The 5,378-nt window shown below is 36.9% G+C and overlaps 1 long non-coding RNA gene across 1 annotated transcript; it reads right to left on the reverse strand.

The window, feature by feature from the left end:
• Positions 1–375: 375 nt before the first annotated feature.
• LOC113004800 lies at positions 376–2,921 on the reverse strand. Its single transcript, XR_003269226.2, has 2 exons — positions 2,057–2,921; positions 376–1,890 (listed from the first exon to the last, which is right to left on the reverse strand). It is a non-coding gene; the product is annotated as an uncharacterized LOC113004800 (long non-coding RNA).
• Between the last annotated feature and the right edge of the window lie 2,457 nt (positions 2,922–5,378).

The following is a 5,378-nucleotide window of genomic DNA, read 5'->3' on the forward strand; positions in this document are numbered from 1 at the left end:
CAGGTGTGTTTCTTTTTCTCTTTTTCCTTTCTCTTTTCTCCAGTGCAATGTTTTCTCAATGTGAAATAATTGACGCGTTTCTCCATCGTAGCAATTTCACAAAACGCTCATACATGTATAAATCCACACACATACATAAACTACACCACACACAAACACACACACACACACACACACACACACACACACACACACACACACATACAAAGGAGAGGTAGTAAGCATTAATGCGTCCCTCCACAATATGACCGTCGTGTCGGCCGAGGACAGAAGGAGAAAAGGCGGAGTTCACAAACGATTGAGTGTTCAAAATTAAGTATACATCCTCACAACAACGACAACATAATGAATGTATAAAAAGGAATCTTAGTTGTAATGCTGACTATGGAGAGCATTTATTAATAACAAATCTAAACTCTATAAGGTGGGCACGCGTGTATGCGTGAGTATGCGTGAGTAGATACCACCGTCACAAAGGAGTAGCATAGTGGAGAGCCATGCTAGAGCGAGAGCAACAGCACGATGAATCGTGGAACAGATGCCCCTTTCCTCTCTTCTTTCCTTCTTTCCTCATGTCCCTTTCCTCTCTTCTTTCCTCCATCCCTCTTTACCGCTAAGGTAACTGCTCGTGATCTTCCTTTTCATCCTCATCTCTCTCTCTTTCGTCTTTAACCACCTCAGTCCATCCTTCTCGTTCTTCGCGCGGTCTTTTGCCGCGCCGCTCATTCTTTCTCCTTCCTTTCCGCTTTGCGTTTTTCTCGCTCTTGCTCGTTCGTTCAACCTTCCTCTCTCTCTCCCACCTTCTCTCTCTCTGTCTCTATTTATCTATTTCTCTCTTTTCATCTTTCTGTTCGGCTAACACATAGATACCGTTCTTATACGCGCACGCCCAAGGGACGGTCCGCCGTTGTAGGAGAGAGGACGAAAGCTTTGTCGGCGCCCGCGGCTGAGATCAAACACACCGGCCGTTTCCTCCTTTTCCCCGCGCCATAACACGACCAAGGCTCTACCAACCGTTCGTTCATTCCTCCGCCTCGGTCTCTCTGTCGTAGTCTTCCTCCGTCTTCTATCCTCTCATTCTCTCTTCCTTTTTCCCTCTAGTATCATCCAACAAACTGAGAGAGTCCAAGCAAAACCGATCGGCGCTGGTTGGCCAGCGAGTTGCTCTCGCCGCGTTAGCTCGAGGCAAAACTGTATTATAACCTTCTCCGTATCCTGATCAGCGCGTCTCGGAGACCTCCGTGCATCTCACGGCCTCTTCCCGCTCTTTCTCAAATCGTCTCTCTCGTGATAAATATTTACCTCACCCTTTTGACGCCATTACCGTCTAATTGACGTGATCGCGCACATTTGCAATGGTCAGCCGGTCGTCGATCAATCGATCAATCGGCCAATCAATAACATTCCAATCCGCGTGACAATTTTTATCCCTGAATTTCTCTAATAAGTCATTCAGATGTTTCAACATTCAGCTATATTGCTTCTCCTTTTATACAATTGGATAATTAAAATTGACGTAATATCGAGTTCAATTTCCGATACATCTGAGATTTATATTTGTTTACCTTAAGATTAAAAATGCTATAAAATTGAACGCATCTGAATTATCTCAAGCAGAGTAAGGAATCGTTACATCAAAAAAATTAGAATAAGGAGTCGTCACAATGTCAAAAAAATTGCAAAATGATTACAAGTAATTTTTCAATCACTCACGATTCATTTTGATATCATTTTGACGTTATTGTGACTCATTCTGCTTGAATATAATCAGCTTTGGTTCTTTTCGCTTTATCTGATGCACAGCTGATCACTGGCGAGATCAAAGCAGTTAGGCAAAGTTAGAGAGAAAGAGAGCAGCGATTGAGTTCTTGGTGGCGGCACAAGACGCATCTGGAAATAGTTTATTATTAATAGATGACTCGAATTCAACACACGCGGACAGAAACAGAGAGAGAAGGAAAAAGGGAAGAGAAAAATAGTTTGTGCACCCTGCCGGTGTTATTTCGAGATTAGTCTGTACCCACGTTTTTAAGCCGTGCGTTTTATTTCCCCTTACCATCGAACAGCGCATCACGCGGAGCTCCCCCTTTCTCCGATTCCCCTCTTGTCTCTACCCAGGCCACCATCCTGCTTCCTCCGATCCCCCTCGCAACCCCCGCTAACCGGCTGCCGTTTCCCTTTTGCCTTCATCCTCTCCTTGCCGCGCCTCGCCGCTCGCCATTCGCCCGACCTTCTCTGCCGCCTCTTAAAAACGAGACTTGCCGCCAACTTTCCGACAAAGGAATAAAGAAAAGAAACAACTAACTACGCTACTCGGCTGAGGATGGCACGGCAAACCGTACCGTAACGCGGCACAGCACGGCACGGCACGGCACAGTGCACCGCAGCACGCCGCACTGTAGCATGGCGGGTAGAGAGTCTTTCTGTATGGGGAGTATGAGGGGGATGCTTTGGGCCGACCGGCCAGTCGTTCAGTAGCGTCACCGTCTGGGGGCTCTTCTTAACAAATAGAAAATTTTGTACAGTAAAATTGTGCCGTATTTACTTGACTTTTTTTTCCCTCCCTTCCCCCTTTCACTCTTAAAAAATTTATATTACGTCCGCAATAGAGATTCATTGTTAGATCCAATCTATACAACCCGTTTTAAGATATGATAATTCTACAGGTATATCTTCTGATACATTGCAAATTTCGCGATTTTATAATATATTTACAGTAAGAGGAAAGAAAATACATTGAGTCAAAATATTTAAAATTTCTAAATGTGTAATACATAAAGTAAACACTATAAAAATAGATTTTAATAAAAAAGTAGCTCTTGATAAATATAAATTGAAAAAAAAAAACAAAAGTATACATTAATTATCGTTTTCACAAGATAAATTGTTGTAACAAAAAAATCTTTAAAAAATTGAATTTAATCATATTTAAAAATATTCTTTTTCTTGGAAGTTTAAACAATATATGTATCATCAAAGAAATTATCTGCCAGTAAAATTAATTTTCTTCACTAAAGCATGGAATGTACAAAAATATATTTCTTATGGAATATATAAAAACATATTCTTTTTCTAATAAAAACTTATTTAACACTAGAACGACGGCCACGGTCAAAATGACCGTTTCAGTTTTACGTATTAACTTTATAATTAATCTATTGCTTGTAGAATCTTGTAATTTTGTGATTGTGCATGAAGTTTACTTATATAAAAGTTAAAAAAAAAACTAATTAATTAAAAGGAACTAATTAACATAATTTTTCCAATCGCGTGTTTTTCGTGAGAAATTGTACCGTAGTTCTAGTGTTAAAAGATAATAAATGTAACACATGTAATTCCATTTTTTCAATCTTCATTATTTTATTTTAGATATATTCGTTACGCGAGAAGTTAATCGTTGAAAAATTAATAAAAGCTACGTTTAAAAAATTATTTAGTATTTTATTTGCAATTATATACTAGTATGTTATGAAACATGATGAAGAAGGATGCACGAGGGACTGTGTAAAAGTATAGAAGTTTAGTACACACATATCTCGCAACGTATAATAATTCATTTCACACATACACAGTCAGAGCGAAAAATTGCATACGAAAAGGGTCTCGTGTTTTTGTCTAAGTTAATTGTGTCTCCTTTCTTTTTATTTTGATCAACCATGTTAACAGTAGCGCATAGCACGTTAGTAGAACGTCCAGGGGAAGAAAGGTGGAGGTGGATGGATGAGAGATGGAAGGTATCGTATAGGTATAGGTAAAGGTAGAAGGTACCTCCGAGGAAGTCTTGAGACTCCTGCAGCGACGCCTATGTTTCTTCTGAAACACCGCTAGGAGATAATAGCGTGCGGGTACAGTCTCCAAAAAGAGTATCTCCGATTTGACACGGATGGACTTTCCGAGTAGTATTGCGTAGCACACTCAGGCGAACAGCTTTGGTGAAGCAATGTAAATAAAAAATGTACGAAAAGAAGGACGCGAAATCGGAGTGCATTTCTCTAATTTGCCTGTCACCTTCTACTCCCTCTTTCTTTTTCTCCTTTTTTCTTCTACCCCCGTCTTTCATCTTCCTGTCTGATTCGTGATTCATTGAAGCGTCGAAACAACACAGCGTTTATGAACGATGACATGCGTGTCACCGACATAAACATTGAAGTGATTTCAATGACAAGTGCATCGATTCTTACAATAAAAATAGGCTGAAAGTTTAAGGTTTCCTTCTTTCCTTTTTAATAACAATTGCGCAATTAATTTTTCCCATGTATAATTTTACATGCGTGGGAAGACAATTACTGCTTATTTAACGCACAAATATTTGGACAAACAAGGATAGAATAACAAATTTGATCTTTTGGTTATCAATCATTAAGCATTGCTATTAAATTCGAGTGATTATTCTATAAGGCATGATTATTACAATTCAAGATCATTTTTCGATCACGAGATAAATGGTGAGATATTTTATGTCCGGAGCTACGAAAAATTCGTTTAACTTTATTTTTTTTTATTTATCATATTAGTTCATAGAATATCTTCAAATCTTCCACTAGAAAGCTTTTTTTTATATATTGTAAGAATATTCTTATGTTTTAAAAATTTTTATCGGCTTAGAAATCCTAATAACATATTTTAAGATTATTTCTAAGGTAGAGTAAAATATTTTGTGCATAATTTTCTTTTTACACAGTAATCATTATTTTTTGAATATTGTACTGTACAAGACTCTTAAATATCTAAAAAATTGAATTTGGAAAATATTCTATAAAACAGAATGTTATTCAATTATAAATATTTGAAAATAAATTACAAAAAAATTTATATTCTTATAACAATATTAGAATATTCATTTAAAATTTCGTAGAAAATCATAGTAGAACATACAGCAATATAGAATCTCCTCCGCATGCTGGCTGGGATTGTAATTTGCAGAGTTAAGTGCCAAAAATTGTAAATAAATAGATAAAATAATTTAAAGAAAACATTTATTATCGTACAAAGTAGAGAAGAAGGTATTATGACTACTAAGAATATTACGGCTACTCCTATTTTCTCTATTATTAGATGACAAATTCCAACAACTGCTTATAGAATTATTTGTTTAGTAGCCCGTCCTTTATTAATGGTGCTAATATGCCAATATACAACAGTTAACAATTATTATAAGGCATTTTTACTTTTGATAACTTAAAAACTTTTTCAAGGTACATTTTAACACTTAATTACACATATTTATTCATTGTGTTTTAGAACTTGAGCGTATAACCACACAAATGTATGTACATTCGAGTGCTGTTTTGTTATTTAATTTTTTATTCGGCTGTACACATTTCAAGTTATGCAAAGTTAAACATATGGAATTTTGTTAATATGGTTCTTTAAGTAAA

Source organism: Solenopsis invicta, chromosome 9 (genome assembly GCF_016802725.1).
Source record: "Solenopsis invicta isolate M01_SB chromosome 9, UNIL_Sinv_3.0, whole genome shotgun sequence".
In the NCBI taxonomy this organism is placed as follows: Eukaryota; Metazoa; Arthropoda; class Insecta; order Hymenoptera; family Formicidae; genus Solenopsis; species Solenopsis invicta.